This window comes from Hemibagrus wyckioides, linkage group LG17 (genome assembly GCF_019097595.1).
Source record: "Hemibagrus wyckioides isolate EC202008001 linkage group LG17, SWU_Hwy_1.0, whole genome shotgun sequence".
Lineage (NCBI taxonomy): Eukaryota > Metazoa > Chordata > Actinopteri > Siluriformes > Bagridae > Hemibagrus > Hemibagrus wyckioides.
This window is the reverse complement of record NC_080726.1, coordinates 6,001,540-6,022,100: the sequence shown is the minus strand read 5'-3', so window position 1 is coordinate 6,022,100 and position 20,561 is coordinate 6,001,540.

Sequence of the window (20,561 nt, the reverse complement as noted above, 5' to 3'; positions counted from 1 at the left end):
AACTCTCCAAATGTATTCATTGCTGATGAGTGTGAAAGTAGGACTTACTTAAATTTGGCTTTAAATAAATTTGAAAGAAAGTCTTTAACTCTAAGGTGAAATATACTTACATTAGATGCAAAAGACATTTGCTTGAGTGACCAAATGTATAATTTATTCGTTTTCTCTGTGAGGATGTCTTTGCAGTTTTATCTGTCTCTAACCTAAAAGCGTCTGACTTCCCACGCCGCTCCCTGTAAAAAGCAGGTCTGTTATTTCAGCTGTTCACTTTAGATGCTTTAATTATTTCACAGAGACTGCATTAAATCAGGGGGATGTTAATTGTATAATGGAAAATAGTATGAGGCTCACAATTTTTGCGACTAATGCTTATTGCTGCTCATTTTTGCATTTTTCTGACTTCAGTCCTAATGGATTTCACCTCCTGCATTACGTCTAGACCAGTTTCAGTTGGCTTTAGCCGTAAATGACATCAAGTATTGCATTGGATCTAGGTTGCATTGCTGCAGAGCAAAATCAGGTTCACTCAAAGTGTTGGACTTGGTGTTAATGATGAAGTGTGTACTTTGAAATGCAAATCATGACCCAGGCATGAAGCTCTGATTCAAGTGCTGTTCCAAAAAGAAATAAATAAATAAATAAATCCCATATGCATTTTAGATGTGAGTGAAATGTAAATCCAACACGTATCCAGGCCATGTCGCCGTCTTTCAGATCTTTGGTGATAAAAGGTCAGGTAAGGCGAGACATTTAAATCAAGAGCAAAACTAACATTACGTCATCCATTGGCGTCAGTGCTGCAGTTTGAGGAGACCAAGCTGAAGAGATTTGAGTCTAAACGGGTTATACTGTGCTGGTCCTGAGAACACTTGTTGATTCAGATGATTATAAAGAGGATTTCTTTTTGTACCTTATAGATACTGGTTCACCTGCACTCACTGATTAGTTTACATATGGAATTAAGAGGGTTTAAGTAATAAATGAATTGCTATTATTGAAATCTGGCAGAATTTCTTTCCTATTCTAGGACCATTAATAAACTTTGACGAGGATAAACTCTGGATTTTGCACCGCCTCAGATATTTAAAACATACTTAAACATGCACAAATTAAATTATCTGTTGTTGGAAGAACTAACACTCAGAGACTCAAGCACATAATGCATATTGGGGGTGTGATATTAAAGCAATTGACCTGAAAAATTCAGCTAGCCTCTGCTGAAATTGCTGATTACTCCTAACATTTCGAAAACTCAAACTCAGATACAAATAAAGATTGGAATAGGGGGCACAAGCATGATATATGACATTTACATTTCTGGCATTTGGCAGACGCTCTTATCCAGAGCAACTTACAATTTATCTCATTTTCTACAACTGAGCAATTGAGGGTTAAGGGCCTTATTCAGGGGCCCAGCAGTGGCTGCTTGGTGGACCTGGGATTCGAACTGAACAACCTCCTGATCAGTAATCCAGCACCTTAACCACTAATTATATGACGAGATCAATTGGAAATTAATTATGTAAACACAGCTGAAGTATCATATCATCTCAGGGAGTTTTTCCTTGCCACCATTGCCTCAGGCTTGCTCATTGCTCAGGAATAAAATAATAACTTAACTTTAACCTTTAATTTTTGTCCCCTATGTTTCTATACTTCTGTAAAGCTGCTTTGAGACAATGTCCATTGTTAAAAGCGCTTTACAAATAAACTAAATTGAATTGAATTGAATTGAAGTGCCTCTTGTTCATAGTCATTGTAAAAATGAATCCTTAGCAATTGCCTGTTCAGAGTCTCACTGACTTAATTTAGGCTACTAGTTTGGTACAGTTTTGAAAAGTAGTAATATAATGCAGGCAAAATGATAAGCAGTAAAAACATTCATAGTTTTTTCAGTATGAACTTGAGTGATGTAGCTGAGGTTGAGGATCTGTCACAGTCAGATATTCACACACCATGATGACGTTGCTGTCATTTATAACAATGTTTTTTTTTTTATCTGGTGATTTTAAAACAAAGCTAGAAAGAAAGAATCTCCTTCGATTTAATTTGCACCAGCTTAGATAGATTTAGGTGATGGTATTGTGTTACACCTGGACTCCTGAATATTAAGTCAGACTTTTTGTCTGGAGTTTTGAGGTTTTATGTAACAATAGAAATTCAGTTAAGCCTGGGGTTAGTGTTTATACCTGTATGTACCTCAAGCCTTTAATGAAAAATCAATCAATGGCTTGTGAAGTCAAATCTCTCAAGAGAATATCTGTTACAGTGTTACATTCTGATAAAAGATAATTGATCTGATTCCTTCTGTTATCATGGTTCAGAAATATACAAAACTTCTTTAGACTAGTTATAATGAAGAGTCCTAAAAATACAACGTTTCTACAACATTTGTCGTTCCAAAGAGCTTTCGTGCCCCCTTTCTGAACGAGACTGGCATAGCATCGTGAATATAATGACAATACCGACTGGAGTTTAATAGCTTTAACAGAGAAAGGCTGCTAGTCTAATGTCTCGTATTTAAAAAGACGCTTTCATAATGAGTCAGACCGAGCTTGGCTGGCAAAAACAGATGGTATTTCGAAATCAACAAGTGTCCAAGAGTGTGCTTAGAGGACTGAGTCTTGTGTATTAAAAGTGGAATTGTGTGTAGAAAATTGGCACAAGCAGGAAAAACTCTGAAGATTCCCTATGTGTTTGATGAGAATATCTGTAATGAAAATGCAACGTTTTATACCTGCAGAAAACCCTTTATCCTGAGCATTTAAAAAATGTGGTGTCTTCTGACATCTATCCCCCCCCCCAGCTCTAAAATAATCCTCTAGAGGGATTCTGCTTTTCCTTCTTTCTTTTTTTCTATGTTCTGTTTTTTCCTGCCTTGCTCTTCAAGGTCTTGTCAGGCCACTTGCGTGACTAGAGGGAGTGGAAAAAAGTGAGTCTTCAAAACCCCATTGGCACGCGAGCCTGATCTATTTTTGCAGCACGCTCCCTCAATGTAAGACGCAGGAAAAAAAAAAAAAAAAGAAAAAAAAACAGCAGCCATGGGCAAAGAGAGCCAGTGGTGGAGATGAAGGGGTCTGGTTCTCATTTTCAGGCCGCCCTGCCTCTCTGGTTTACCCTGCCAGAGAACGAGTATGCCGCAGCGGTGGGGAGAGGAAGGCCACCGTGACTCCGGCTCCATCCCTACCACTCAGCCTCTGTCACTTAACAGACACCCTGGGCTGCTTTTCATTAGTGTTCCCAGCTGCTCAATCCTCAAGCTTCCACGCTTTGCAGTATTTTGATTAATTTCTCTGTTCTGTTTTCCCGTTTTCATTCCTCACATCCGCCATGATGGAACCGTTGCACTACCTCATTCTCGCCTCATTTTCATTTAAAAGAGTCTGGCTCAGAAGCAGCCAGACCCAAAAGCTGGCTATGCTTAATTGAAAAAGGGAGAAATCTGGTTTCTTGGAGGCTTTTTACACTGATATACGCATAGTACATAAATGCCTTGTTTTGGTAAATCAGTCTTACTGACAGAATAAAAATGTACTTCAGCTGGCTAGTCATCATTAGCTCTGAAAATGTCTTCAGAGATGCCATCGCTTAGTCAAAATGGCTGGCAAAGCAAAGCTCGGATTGAAACCGAATTAATCAGTGCCGTTTAGGCTTCTTAGTGGTTGCGCCTGATCATTTATACTCCTTAGTTGCCTCAGCCGATCAATCACACCTTATTATGAAAGCAAACAGAAAACCAGAAAACCCTAAACAAATACTTATGATGAAGTAATTGATTAAACGTTTTTGGCAAGTTTTTTAATTTTTAAATGTAGTATTGACAGAACGGGTTACAATGCCATCAAATACAACCAAACCGCCAAACACTATTCCCAATGTGTATTTAACTCTTACTTGTCTCATCCATTTCATCCTAATTCGCTTTCGATGACATACTCCAGCGAATGCAACGCCAAAAAATTCTACATGGGCTGAGTCAAATGTTTATGGAAGGTATTTTGGTTTATTCTAATGTTTCATAAACCGAGACTCTTCCACTGAAAACAGAGGCTTTGACTTGTAGAAATGAAGAACACCCACCCTCGAAATCTTGCATAAACTCAGGACACAGGTTCCTGTAAAGAACCAGCAGGATGGAGCCATGTCCAATTTTGGGTTTTTTTTCCACAGAACCTCAAAAATCAACACCACAATCTCGAAGCGAGACGGTGTTTATGGCCTCGGCTCTCATCTCATGGCCTGCCATGCTTGCCACTCTCCATGTTTACTCTTCAGACAGACTGATCGATGGCTGCAGACACAACATTTCCGTCGCTGTTCTCATGAGAACGCGGGAAGTCCTCGTGAAGGTTTTCGGAACTGACTTTTAAACAATGACAGACTCGAAGTCTTAAATAGTGTCTTGTGAAAATGATTTAACTACTACCTGTGGACTTGCTCCAACTCTTAATATATCTATAGATCAACTTGTGGCATGAGCTGAAATCAAATTCTAGAGTATAAATAATCCAGAAAATATATTTAAAGTACTTTAGGCACTTTAATTCAAAAAATCTCTCAGAAATAAGCTTTTTTTCATCATACTGTTATTCTTAAGTAGCAAATTTGTTGTTCTAACCTCATCAGCACAAGTCCTGGTTATTCTCTTTAGGTTTCCATCTCAGTGGTTCTTTGGCGTTTGGACTGGCCCGGCCTCTGGGGACGGATAGAGAACAAGATTGATGGAGTGAATACAGACATCTTCCAGTCTCTCCACATTACAGGGAAATGAGAGAAGAGCCAATAAGTAAAGATTCGGTATGCTCTATTTTCTGGGAACATGTCTTTTGTAGAGGGGAGGACACTAAAAAAATCTTAAATCCTAGTCACACTAGCGTGTAGACAGTGATGTCAGTGAGTCAGTGATGTCAGAGACAAGACAAGTGGTGTGAAGCATAATTTGATTTGATCTTCCTGATATTTGATATATTTGGAGATCTGGAAACTGTTGGATGTTTGGTAAAATGGCAAAAATATTAGTTTTTTCTTCTAATAACTATACGACCAAAAGAAAGTGGACACCCGTGGATCTGACATCCATGTGCCCCCATTCTCCTGTTATAATAAGCTCCACTTTTCTGGGAAGGTTTTCCACTAGATGGTTCTGTGTGGCTGTAAAGATTTGTGTTTGTTCAGCAAAAGGAATATTAGTGATTATGGGTGAGGAGGTCCGAGGTGCAGTCAGTGTTCCAGTTTCATCCCGAAAGGTGTTCAGTGGGGTTGAGTCAGGGCTCAGTGCTGTACACTCATGTTTTTCCATTCCATCCTTCACAAATCATGTCTGTATGGAGGTCAATGCTTTGTGCATAGGGGCATTGCCATGCTGGAGAGGTTTGTAGAAACTGTGATGCTACAGCATACAAAGATATTATACATTTATATTTACTTTTCTGGCATTTGGCAGACGATCTTATCCAGAGCGATATGCGAAAGTGCTTTGAAGTCTCTATCAGTGAACACATTAATACTGGTTCAGTAGGTCACAGACACCATCAGTCTAAAAACTGCTGAGAAAATAATAACAAACAGAAAATAAGAGCTAGTTTAAGGGTTTCAGGAAGAGGTAGGTCTTCATCCTTCGTCCAGTGACTCAGCTGTTCAGATATCTAGGGGAAGTTCATTCCACCAAGTGGGTGGCAGAACAAAAAATAGTCTTGAGATATACCCACCCTGAAAGATGGTGAGACCAGTCGAGTGGTGCTAGTAGATTGGAGGGAGCATGGTGCAGTGTGAGGAGTAATAACAGCTTTATAAAGAGGTCCATTCTTGGCTTTGTAGGCAAGTATCTTGAATCCTGGAAGAACTTAGGCAGGTTGAAAACAAGTCATGCAGCTGACTGATTTTGGATCATTTGCAAAGGATAAATTGCATTCAGAGGTAGACCTGCCAGTAGAGAGTTGCAGAAGTCCAGTCTCAAAATACCAAGAGATTCTATACAGTTGCAGCAGCAGTTTGGGGAAGAACCACATATGGGTGTCATTGTCAGATGTCCACAATAAAGAACCTTGAACCTTGAACAAACCTATGGCCATATTGTCTTCTTTGACACCTCAGGTATATAAAACCATAAACATATTTTAAACTTTTTACCCTCTTCTAGGCTACATTCTGCCCTATACTATGGTGTTTAAGGTGACAGTTTAACAAATATAGTGGTAAAAACAGTCAATCTTTGTAAAGATGTCTAAGACAGTGCTAAGTGTGTGTGGTTCCTTACACAATGAACAAGACACTTTGAAAGCTTTTGGAAAGTGACATGCTGTAGCTTTATGGACATAAACAGATCAATTTGTAATCAGATACTGGCCGACAGTCAAAAAGACCATAATGCTGTTTTACCACAGTTGGAATGAAATTTTCTTTCTTTTCACTTTTGGCAGCAATCAGATTTTAAAATGCTTGAACTTTACTTGTGGTTAAGATATATGCAAAAGAGAAACATACTTCAGTCCAGGAAAATCAGTGGTTTTCAGAACTATATATAGTAGAAAATGTGAAAATTATGGGAAGAAAATTTCAAAATTTCACCATTTAAAGGTTATTATAATTACATAATGAGAAATATTGGCTCAATTCAACTATATTCATGATATTTGTACATTTAAACTAATGTGTTCCTTAAGGATTCTACTTGGAACATTCTTAGAACCTTTACGAAAACCCCCAGAAGGTGATGATGGAGATTTATCAAGGATTATATAATGAAATAATATTTTATTATCTCATCCTATTACAAATACTTTCCCATCTTTCTTGTACAAGCTAAATAGATTTCCCATATTTACAGTTAATCTAAAAGTCACCCAAATGAGGATGTGGTTCCCCTCTGAACCTGGTTCCTCTCAAGGTTTCTTCCTCATATCATCTCAGGGAGTTTTTCCATTATTCTATGTTTCTATGCTTCTGTAAGTCTGCTTTGAGACAATGTCCATTGTTAAAAGTGCTATAGAAATAAACTAAAAGAGCAACAAAACCTGGTGAAACATGATACAAGCTGTATTTGTTTTTTTTTGCCTCTCATCTAGTCTGCTACTGAACAGCTTTGGCTGACAGACGTGACAGAGTGTCTCCCTACAGGGTGTCCAGTCAACACTCCCACTCTTACATTTCAAGCATAAGGTCTGCCCAGTTTTTTATTCATACGCCTTACCACAAGCTTCTTATTCTTTATTATGTGGAATTTTCTTGGCGAACGTTTCTGTGAGTATGAGTGAACGTCTTGCTGAAAAGATCTTGGACTCCATCTTTATATCATGTTGCACTGGCACCTGCTCTCTCCCTCAGGCCGTTCTTCTCCTGCAGTGTCCTTGTTAGCTGTTAAGGACACGCTATTGGTGATGTTAATTGTTCAAGACCTACACATGTTAGGTTTTGTAAATGGCCTTTGGGGAACCTGAATTTCCATCTCTCGTTGTGGTTACTTCTTACTAGTGAATGTAGCAGATCATAATCTTGCATTAAGATTTCTTATTTTGGCCAAATTTGAAAGCAGCATTGCATGTGTCCTTCTTGGAGTAGCTAAATCTGTAATTCTGTTCTATAAAATTTCTGTTGACTCCTGAAAACAGAAAAGCCTTGACTAACTGTACAGGCTAAATCCCATCAATGCCTTAACTATAGATGGATAAGAGTGTAAGAGAGCAAAACTGACCACGTTGTCTAAGTGGATGGTACAGATTACTCTCTGTGACCCGTCAATCACAGTGGCTCTAGTCAATCATGGGCATCTTTTTTATTGGACATGCTCATCTGAATACTGTAGAGAAACTACAGAAATTTTAATTAGATGTGATTCCGAAGTTGAAAGTCGGAAGGAAATGTCAGCCTAATGGTTTCTAACTGTTTTAACTTGAAAATCATTTTTCACTCTTTTGAACAAGGTGGATATTTACACCATTTTTTTAAACTTATTAATTTGGAGAACACAGTCAGCACAGAGCCTAGGAGTTTATACTTGTGCATAAGGACCCTAAAGGTGCATTCAAAACTATTAGCAAGAAACCTTAACTGCTGAATGTCTACAGTGGAACCATAAAGCCATAAAAAAAGCAAGACCAACATTATTTAAACCTTATCAAGATTTACAGAAGTCTCAGGAACTCAGTTTGGTTCCATGTGGCCTCGGGGAGGAGTTACTTTAGCTCTGATCTCTTTTTAATCTTTCCTAATGAATTTGTCAGCTATCCACAGATTTTAAGCTCTTTGGCTGTGATCAACTGTTATCAATTAACATTTATGCTTTAGCATGCTCTGGGAGCGCCAGAGACAATAAATCAGAGCTACATTCCTGACTGCTTTACTGCCAAATTCACACGAAACCATTTTTGCTATAATGCAAGGGAAACGTGTAGCCTTATAGAATGTACATCTGCTGCATTTTTAGTGCGCACCACGTCTGGTACGATGGCAACATTTTTATACTCGTTTAAGAGCTGCTTCTAACTAGAGGCTAGAATTAAAGATTAGGACCACAAACTGGAGGCCTGTTACATGTGAAAATACTTAATGGCATCTTTGATTTACAGAAGGATATACTAAATGCCAGCACTGCCTTCCTGTGAGTGTGATTTCAGATGTGTTCAGCCGGTGCCGTTACGTTTTGGGGTCTTAGGATGACTGGTTTATGGAGGCCTGGTTTTAAGGAGTGTGGTTTATCCCACTGTGATATAGTACGGAGGAAAGGCAGGCAGGGTGGGCCACTGGGAGAACACACGAAGGCATTAGAAGAAGGTAAGTCTCTTTAGCATTAGTCTTCTATGGACCTTTACAGAGCAATCCTTTCCAAGCTGTGGTCCTAATGTATGGAATCGCTCAGCCAACACTACGCTAAAACACCATTAAGAAAATGGAGGTGAGTGGAGATGGATTTTCCTTGTGAATAGCATACAGGCTCTGGTGTCTCAGATGTAGCTCTGAATATGATTTGGAGCCACAGTGAATCAAAAAGAGAATAAGGACTGTTGCGCTGAAGTTGAAATAATGCAGGCAAGATTTAAGTGCAATGATATCACGTTACTAACAAAAGAGCTACACACACCTCTGACATGTTGATCAATCTCTCTCTCCTGCAAACTTTTACTTACACAGCCAATTTCAGAGAGGTTTTTTTTTGCTGGCTTTCTATAGGTGTATAACTATAAATAGTTAGAATTTACAGAACCTGACCTGGATATATATTAATTTCTGTAAAGTTTTATAATAAAATCTGAGTTTGTAATGCTTTTTAATGTAATTTTAATTATGCTGCATACACAAGTCTGTGTTTACTGTCACTACAGAGAGAATCAGCTCATTAATATTGATGTAGAGAAAAGAACTGTTTGTTATTTCTACAAACAACAACTAAGCAAAGTTCATTTTTTCCCTAGATATTTAATAGAGTTCATTCATTCATTCATTCAAGTTGATTTTCAGTAACTACTTTATTCTGGTTAAGGTCATGATGGAGCTTATCTCAGGGACACTCTTGTGAAGCAAGAGAATTCACCCCATGCTAGTACATCACAGTGTACTACACACACACACACACACACACACACACACATTCAAACCCATTTCACAGCACGCATCTGCTATACCAAGGAATACCGGATGTTCCACACCATTAAGTGTAACTATAAATGGATAAAAAGTAATTTGACTCATTCTTTAGTTATTAAAACACAGGAATCACAAGAAGATTGCTGGGGTACATGAAGAATAATAAAACACTTCATAATTGATTTTTTCCCAAAAACTGCACATCCCCTTCTTCTTCTTTTTCTTCTTCCGGCTTTTCCCTTCAGGGGTCTCCACAGCAAATCATCTCTCTCCACCTATCCCTATCTTCTGCATCCTCAACACTTGCACCCATTAGTTTCATATCCTCATTTATCACATCCATATACCTCCTGTTTGGCCTCTCTCCCACCTCTGAAGATGTCCAAACCTTCTTATTCTGGCCTCCCTAACTTTGTCCCCCAAACGTCCAACATGAGCTGTCCCTATGATGTACTTGTTCCTAATCCTGTCCAACTGTCTCACTCCTTGTAACTCCATGTATTCCTGTCTATTCTCTTCAGTCCTGTTCATGTCCCACTTCTTCTTGGCTAACCACTTCCTCTGAATACTATCCTGAACTTCCTCACTCCACCACCAAGTCTCCTTATCTTCTTTCTCCTTACCTTTCTTGCTGTCTCCCTAATCACTTCTGCTGTAGTTTCCCAGTCATTTGGCAGCACTACCTGACCATCCCTCGATTTCTGTCTAAATTCCTTACAACATTCCTCCTTTTTCAGCTTCCACCACTTGGTTTTCTTCTCCTTCTCTATCTGTGACCTCTTCTTCTTACAGACCATCAAAGTCATCCTACACACCACCATCCTATGCTGTCTGGCTACACTCTCTCCCACTACCACTTTACAGTCACTAATCTCTTTCAGATTGCCTCTTCTACATAGGATGTAGTCTACCTGTGTGCTCCTACCTCCACTCTTGAAAGTCACTCTATGCCCCTCCCTCTTCTGAACATAAATGTGAACTCCAAACTTGCCCATCATCTCCTCATCACCTGTGTTCCCCTCACCAACATGTCCATTAAAAACTGCTCATATCACCACTCTCCCACCCGTGGGAATACTCTCTGTCACCTCATCTAATTCACTCCAGAATCTCTCTTTCTCCTCTAACTCACAACCTACCTACCTACCCTAACAACATTCAACATCACCCCTTCAATCTCCAACTTCAGACTCATCACCCTGATCTGACACTCTCTTAGCCTCCAGAACTTTCCTCACAAACTCCTCCTTCAGGACCACACCTCCCCCATTTCTCTTACTATCCTGTTCCTATACTACAAGCCTTGCTACCCTTCCACCTGGTCTCCTGTACACACAGTATATCCACCTTCCTTCTCTCCATCATATCAGCCAGCTCTCTACCTTTCCCTGTCATAGTACCAACATTCAGAGTTCCTATTCTCAGTCCTACACTCTTACCTTTCCTCTTCTCTCTCTGTCTACACAGTCTTCTCCCTCCTCTACTTCTTAGACCAACAGTAGCCCAATTTCCACCTGCGCCCTGTAGGTCAACGGTGCCGATGGCGGTCGCTGTTAACCCTGGCCTTGACTGATCCAGTATGAAATTCAGAGTACTGACCATTCGCATGATTAAATTTGGCAATGTTTTACACTGGATGCCCTTCCTGACATAACCCTCTCTATTTATCTGGGTTTGGGACCGGCACAGAAGTCTGTGGACTGTTACCCCCATGGCTAGATTAAAACTGCATATCCCACTGCATATCCCCTAATGTGTTTTATTCCATGCACAACAATTTTTCTATGCAGTCATTCACACTTAGGGGCAAATTAGCATAGCCAAGAATAAAGCACAGAATGTGCTGCAATATTATTCACCTCTGTTAAACTGTTAATCAGGATTTGGTAACAAAAACAAAAATCAAAAATGTTAAACAAAAAAGAAGCATGAATGAAGAAGAGAATGAGGTACAACTACCATTCTGCCTAGAAACAAATCAAGTCAAGAGGCTTTTATTGTAACTTCAGCCATATATAGCTGATGCAGTACATAGTGAAATAAAACAACATTCATCTAGGATCATGGTGCTACTTAAAAACACAGAGCTACATAAAACAACACAGAGCTTAACCTCAAACATTAAGTGAATAGTGTGCAGAGAGTGAAGACATACAATATGATACACTACAGAACAGATAGGACAAATAGCGCTGACCAGTATACAGTCTGTGGTGTGGACTATTGTGCAAAAAAAAAAAATGGACCAAGAGGCCTGCTTAACATAGCACTAGAAAAAGAACTGATGCCAAGAAGCCTTTATCACCACATATACATTACAGCACAGTGGAATTCTTTCCTTAAAATGTCCCAGCTGAGGAAGTTGGGGTCAGAGCGCAGGGGCAGCTATAACACAGCGCTTCTTGAGCAAGGAGGGTTAAGGGCCTTGCTCAATTGTCCAGCAGTTGAGCTTGGTGGTGCTGGAACCCTGATCCTCTTGTCAACAACCAAGAGCCCGAACGATTTAAACCAACACTACCACCACCATGTTTCAGTTCAAGGCTGTAACACTACAAAAAAGCTCAAGGAGAAGTGAAGACTTACACAAAGGACTGTAGCTTGCCATTTTAAACTACTAAATCACAGGGCTGAATCATATAGTAGTTGATTAAAATGAGAAGAAAATAAAAAGATTTTCTGAGTACTGTACTTTTACAGTACATTCAGAAAAAAGTAACTATGCACCTCTATTTTCTCATATTTATCTACAAGAACAAAAATGTTAAGGGAACTCCCAGGTAGTGTAGGAGGTGTTGGTGTATCATCAAGAAAATCCAAAAAGCTGTTCAGAGGAAACGGAGGTATTCTGACAATTATCAAGACAAATTGTTGGCGTAGAGTTTATTCGGGATTTACTGTACACTCCAGAAACTTGTGTCATTTTGTTTTCATTATTAATACACACTGTTATCAATCACATCCTGATGCCAGTTACAGGTGTCTCAAATGAATCCATGCAATAACTGTGAGCAGAAAGGAGGACCACACATGAAACCTTTCCATTTCCATCTTAGCTAATATATTTCCTACTTGGCCATTCTTCACCACTACAATTTCCCATGACGGGTTTTCACACCCTGTCACCTTCATGTCTCCTCCCTGAGTTGTGTGACTCCTACTCTTTACTCTCACGTCTTCAGGCAGAGGGATCGACCTTTCAGTGCCAAGCAGGATTCCCAGAGCTTACACCCAAGTTCTCTGAATTCTTTCCATCTTCTACAATCCCTCCTAAAGCCACAACTGATTAATAGAAAGGACCCACAAACCTTTTTTTTTTCCAATGGCTCTCTAATGCAGCTCCACACAATCACCAATTCTCACGTTTTATGTTTCCAGTAGGACCACTGAAGTCTGTTGATGTACGTATAATGAAACTGATTCAAAGTCTAATGATTGTTTTTAATCAAGGATCCATTTATCAGCAAATGAAAATGTTAAAACATTTGCCAAATTATCTGTTATCTAAAATTCAGATATAACAATACAACAGCAACATTTCTGCCAAAAAAATATCTAAATATGTTTCCTCTGCAATATAAGACCTCTCAATATGTTTTCAGTTAGACAAAAACTCCTTCATTCATCTTCAGGAAGTAGATCCTGGTCAGGTTTGTGGTGGCTCCAGAGTCTATCCCAGGAACATACTGGGGTAATTTAGCATAGGCAATCTACCTGAAGTTGGAAGGAAACCCTTAAGACTCCCCTTAGAACCAAATCTGAGGATCTGAACATTAGAAAAACTAACATTATGAAAAAAACACAGGATACTTTGACAAGATAGCAACAACCGAAGGCCAAGAGTGATGCTCAATATGGCACTACCACCACCATGTTTCAGTTTGAAGGCAGTAACACTACAAAATAGTAGAGTTTTGGTTAAAAGAGAAAATAAAAAGGATTTTCTGAACTCTCAAGAATCAAACCTGAGAACCTGAACATTAAAAAAACCTAACATTATGAGGGAAAAAATTTGCACCAATATTTACTGTATAAACGGCTTAGAAAACCCGACAGCTGAACGTTCTGTGTGATTTCACCCTTTTAAAAAAATCATATTCAGCCACACAAACATTTCAGGAAATGAATGCAATTGAATCTTTTGGGAGCAAACGAAGTCAGAAGTTAACAGGGTCGTTCTGGCATTAAAATATTAATTTCTGAATACTGATTTTCATCTCTGATCGCAGAGTCCGTGTTGTACGTGACTCGTATCTGTTATTAGTGTAAATATACCTCTCAAACCACATGTGCTTGTTTTCCAAATCAATAACGTCATTTGAATGATTTCCCTGCGTCATAACCAACAACAAAAACACCATTATGGCAGTAGCGATAAAACTAAAACTAGCGTTACAAGCCTTCATCACCAGGCTTATTTTTTCTGACAGCTTGCCAGTAGTATATTATTAGAGCAAGATGATGGAATAAAGGCCAGATACAAAGCTTTTTGCTGTTTGAACGGCTATTACTGCCACTTTGGAGTCAGAGATTGTGTGTGTGTTTGTGTGTGTGTGTGTGTGTGTGTGTGTAGTCTCAGACCACATATAACACACAGGAATGATGTTGCAATCTGATAGGAGGATGTTTGTGATCAGATTTGGCAACAACCTTGTTATTAAGACATTTTATATAATAGTCATAGCAGTGGACAGGTGGTCTGGTAAATAGTGGACAAGATGATTAATTTTATTTATTTATGCTTTATTAAGCCAGGAAAGTGCTTTTGAGATACAAGCTCTCTTCTTTCAGGGAGTAGTGGTTTCATATACAGTAAAAGAACAATAGTAAACATTAAAACATATTCGAATTTTAAAGATATACAAAGACAAAAAGGAAGCTAAGCGGTGGTGGCTCAAGTGGTTAAGGCTCTGGGTCCTTGACTAGAAGATCGGAGGTTCAAGCCCCAGCACCACCAAGTTGCCACTGCCAAGGATGGGATATGGGAAGAAAGAATTTCACTGTAGTATATGTGACAAATAAAGGCTATTTCATATATCAATATTAATAACACCTTAGGTCAAGAATTACGTTAGACAGCAACATGTTTCCTTCAGGGCAGTTTGTGAAAGACCTTAAAGGTAGTCAATGATAATAAGTAATAGTATTTTGCAAGACTTTCCATGTCTAAGAAGTGAAAAAAAGAAAACAAATCAAAGCCTTGAACTGAACTATACTGGAGAACAATGTTCCAGCATTTTAAATCCCTTTCAAATGTATCTCTAGTCCATAAACATAACTAAAACTGGGGACGTCAAGGATCTTGAGGAGACTAAGGACACTGTGTCCCTGTTATTTTCGAAATTACAGTCTGTTAAAAAGCAGAAAAATATCCAACCACTTCCTAAATCCTGGCCGCTGTATTCACGCTGTTTGTTTCTCAGGATGTCGGCCGTGAAAATCCCGCTTCCAGACGGCGATGAATTAACAGTGCATGAGCAAGTTTTTAGCAGGTTCCTTTTTCCTGTGATGTTTGAGTCACATGTGGAGATATGATCGTATTATCATATCATGAATGTATTCATCATAAACTAGAATTTATACCAGCTGTAGCTGTCCTTATAATTTTACCTACTTGTGCTCTTTACTTTCTTCTTCATTCTATGTGCTTTTTAAATAGTGTATGTGAGAGATTTAATACAATTTTATTTGTATGGAGCTTTTAATAATGGACATTATCACAAAGCAGCTTCAGTGGAATTTCAGAATAAAATATCAGAATAAAAATGATGAGCAAGTCTGAGACAAAAACTCCTTGAGACAAAAAACCTTGAGAGGAACCAGATTTAAAAGGGAAGACATTCTCATCTGGTGACTGTAATAATGTCCTTTCTGTAACTGCACACTATACTGTATAGTCAAGTGTGATTGTTTAACTAGGAGATTTTGAGCATTAGCATTATCTCTGAATTCATTATAGTTTAAATATAAATTCCTTCCTCCCTCAAACGTTCAATGATGGAGACACAAGAGCAAAACTGACCCCAGCAACAGCTGAAATGCACCACCATGGTCACTAATCCACAGCAGTATCTCCAGGCTGTCCATGTGAAGCATGCTCAGTAGCAGCTAGAGGCAATATGTCTAAAATGAAAGGCAAAAACAAAAGGCATTCATCCTCTCTATATTTACTGTGTTAGTAAAAACACATTTGGCTGAGATCACATTGGCTCAGCGTGTTATCAGCATTGCACATTTGGATACTGCCCATTTTCTGCCCATTTTTCTTGATTGTCTGTATATTGGCATCAGACTGAGACAATCTTACACATGCAGGTCCTTCAGATTTCAGGTTTTGATCCACTCTAGCATATCTTCAGCAGGATCATTGTGGAAAGTCTCCCAGACCAGAGCAGGTTTACTTCTGGAATTTTCCCTGTATCTGGATACCCTACTGTATATACATCTCCACCCTCAACCCTGATCAGTTTCCTCATCCCTGCTGATGAAAAGCTTCCCCAGAGCATGATGCTACCACCACCACCACCATGCTTCGCTTTCTGGATGTTATTCTCAGTGTGATGAGTAGTGCTGGCTTTCCAACACTTTGTGCCAAGGTAAAAAAAAAATTTGGCCTTTATTCCCATCACAGAAGAGAACCATTTTCCAAAATATTGCTAAGACTCCAACATGATGTTTTGATATATCTATTTTAGTTCCATGCAGAGAATTCTCACAAAAACCAATGTAATAGAAAAGCAGTTGTTTTTCACTGGGTGTAATCTAGGAGCTGTGTGTTTTTCCCATAATGCATTGCATCACTTTTGGTGTGGAAAAATGTTTTTGATTGAATCTATGAGAATGTGACAAGGGTGGTGTGGAAAAAAATGTTTTTTTAATGATTCTAACATTCGAATGATTATGTAATAAAAGGAAATCTGTAGCTGTGTCTTGAACCACTAACTAGCCAATTAGCAAAAATATTATTAGTTAGCTGCAGAATAGGATGCATTAGTGCAATGAGCAAGTCTTCTTCCTGAAGCAGTATTTTTGTAGACACATTGTTTTATTGCGTAATAAAACAAATCATAGCTCTTTTGTAACCTATATGTGTTTTATATTTGTTTGGCATCCCTGTGCTCTGGCAGGCCTATACCATCCGTTCATTATCCAAGCTACTGAATCGTTTTTCAATATTAAAAAGTTGACGTACTTTGTGAAGGAGTGTCCCAAATGACACTCTCTTAAGTTCTATTGATGATTGTGACTTTTATTGCTCTCTCTCTCTCTCTCTCTCTCAACCACTAGCATTTGAAATCCATGAATAATCTGTTCCAGCAAATGAAAACGAGCTGCCGGGTATCTCAGCCAACAAGAAACCTCCATCAGCTCTTGTTAAAAAGATGGGAAAATATGTTCGACGTTAGCACGGTCATTTCAAGTGGGACTGCATGTGGCTTGATGTTGATATGGACATTAAATCAGCAGGATTCCTGCAATATTTTCACATCGTTCCATCGCCATAAGAATAGGAGCCACTCACAAGACAGAAAGAGAAAAGTAAAACACGCTGCCACAGAAAGCAACACAATCACATAAATGATATGGTGAGACAAGAACTTGATATTCTGTCTAAAAAGAAAGGTTACTGAGAACAAACCTCAAATGTTCCTCTCTGTTCTCTAGGCTTGAACAGGCGTTCACCTCACCATGAGGTTAAACTGGAACATATATTTGAAACAACATCGAGAGACCTTTGACATGCCCAGGTATTTGTGCTTTAAAGGGTGGAACGTTGGCGCTAGCTCTCGTACGATATTGTATAGCACCCACTGAATCCTACAAGCATATTTCTTCTTTCTTTTTTTTTTGCATAGACACTCAGGCACACACTCATATGGTAGCCTACAGTTTTCTGCCAGCACCCCAGCAAAAAAGCAGTAAAGATTTATAGAGCACATTGGTCTGTGGCCCGTTAAGTGATCCCAGGTTCATGTCAGACACACTCTGAGCTCGCACAGACGCTTGTAGAAGTTAGCAAATGCGACAGTGCGCATGTGAAGGGTGAGACGAACTACACGACGTCCAACATCCACCAGGGTTCTGTGAGCTCCACGGTTTTCCACGGCGGAAATTGGGAGGTGGGGGTAGATGGATGATTTGTCCGTAAATGAGAAACCTTTGAGTTGTCTAGAAAGTTTAAATAAACAGCAAAAAAAAATCCTTTCAGTCAATTCTTAAATATTTGGCTAGCTAGCTGGCTAAGAAAGTCTGTGACAACAACATGTGGGCTCAAACGCTATGTACAATGGAGTTGTGTGTTTTTTCAATTTTTCAATAACGCTTTTGCATCCACTTCATCCATGTTCGTAATCCTGACATCTTTCTCTTGCAATGTCACTCTTGTCCACTCTTGTTTCGTATACTAGCTAAATAAAATGTATATATTAGTTCTGCACTTTCTAGCTAGCTTATACTTAGTGTCCATATTTGCTATCACCAACAATGGCCCTCATTTATTTTTAAATTGCAAAATAAAAGTCTACTTAAAGTCTACCATAAACACACACTAACTCTTTATTTCATTTGCATGCTATTTGTCCTGATTGAATTTATTTTAATTTACATAATATATCCCTTTTAAGTCTTGGTTAATTACTTGTGCGTTAAAAAAAAAAATGAATCAAATAATTAAAAGTTTCAGCATAATACCATGCAATATGGCAGTAATTCAGTACTATTTGTATTATTTGAAGTCAACAGATCAACCGTAACCCCCAAACATACAAATGTAAAAGCTTCTGTAAGATTTATTTATTTATTTATTTATTTATTTATTTTACAAATACCTGGATTTTTCTCTGCAAATGATTTGCAATAATAAAAAATGAATCCGGCTCGATAAATGAGACTCATTGTTCTCAGGACTTTAATCACTTGAACACTGAGTATGTAGTGCCTTCGTGTGATCTTCCCATGTTGAAAGATTTCACAAGTTCTGTTTGAATACACAAAAAGACACTCAAATTCATACTACGACCCGTTTATTTTCTTTTGGCAGATAACAGAAAAACAGCATGAAATGGAAGGCGAATAACAAGTTTTGGCACACGGAGACATGCGGATGGAAAACAAAACATAACGTGAGAGGCCGAAAATTTCCATTAGAAAGGCTTTTTTTGATGCAGGAATTAACACAAGTCTTGTGATATTTTCAACACCTTGCTTTTTGGCACCGCACGTGAATCATGTTGCTGAAAAGTCTGCTTGCTCGGTTACAGTCCAGTCCTTTCAATTCCTGTCTTATAGATTATGAATCACTGCTTTTATCAATCACATGTCCTAAGGCCAGGGGAAAGCATGAGCTGTTATTGCCAACTGGAATCAGACAAAAAAAAGGAGCTCAGATTATTTCCAGCTTTACCCAGCGTTAGTCTGTGCTCATGCATTGGTTTTGTCAGTCAGTACTGACCTGATGAGGGTCAAGCATTCTGCTCTTTAGTAGCTCTGGACCAGGCCCAGCTGGAGCAACATCCAGACAAGAGGATTGGGACTACAGCGAAAAATCTGCTAGACTCATCTGCTTTCACTTCATATCCCGTCCTTCTGTGTTGGTTTCATTTTCAACTCTGATGCCGATGCTGCCGCCTCATACGCCACGGTGAAGCTGGGTTATAAACACCGCTGAGACTTGTGTGAATACAGTCGCCATGATTTAGGAAGTGGTTAGATATTTTTCGGCTGAAGACTTTTCCTTTCAAAAATAATAGGGACACAGTGTCCTTAGTTATTTGAATACTTTGAATTCATCAGAAAACACTTTAAACAGATCGAATGTTGATATTTGTCTTGTTTCTTGAATGTTTTAGTTGGAACGGATATAATTAGAAAAGTCCTAAGGCTTTCTCTCTGTTTTCTCAGAGGTTACCGAGGTTACACAGTGACGTTATAAACACCACTGAGACTTGAGACACTTGAATAATTTGAATTTATCAGAAAACACTTTAAACAGACTTGAATTTTGATATTTGTCTTGTTTTTTGAACGTTTTCCTTTAAAGAGTCATAAGTGTCTCTTAAGATTCTCAGTCATCCAGGTGCGGTTATCTAGAAGTTGAGACATGTCAACTGGACATCTTTCTAGTAAGATCAAAACGTTTCACTACTCAAAGCTAGACGGAGTGAAGGAGGCCATCTATGTCCAGGTAGAAAATCCTTCTCTCAATAGGGGTGAAGGCCTTCGGCACAACTTCTCTTCTATTTTTCATGCTGCTCTTTCATCCATCCCCAAGATGATCAAGACCTCTTCACACATCCACCAGGAAAGCCAGACCTAGGACTCCCTCGTCCACTCTCACATTTACTGATCGTTACCCCTAATACTTCAATACACTTTCCCCTTACTCTCCTTCTTGGGGGTTGTTATATTCTAAATGGTTCCCTTACTCCTAACACCACCTCAGTTCAATTTATTTGTATAGCACTTTTAACCCTGTAAAGCCCACCGTTGCAGAATTACAACATCAATTCTAAAAAAAGACCTGCAAATGTTTTTTTTTTTCTCAGGACCACATTTACATAGTTAATAGGTTCTACTGTTTGTCCTCACAATGCTATTGGATAGAAAAAGTGTTTATAGGTCCGGTCATCTGGCCATGAACTCACTCGACCCGCAAACTTCGCGTTGAGCTCATCTCCTTTTTTCTTGCATGACTGGATTTGTCAAGATTCAAGTAAGTAAAATTCCTTAAAAAATTGTTTGTGTTTATTACAATGTCTAGAACACATACATATTTAGTTATTTTGGAAAACATTCATCAAATTTGATTTAGAGCTTGTTATGTCTGTGTTGTAATTCTACAACGTTGGGCCAGAGTGGTAGTCAGTATAGCCTGTGCTCCTTACACCTTACATAAGTACATGTAGTAGAAATTTAAAGTGTTAGATGATTCATTGTAACTAAGTTCTAAATGTGCTTTTCTGTTAAATTTTTACTTAGTTTAGCTT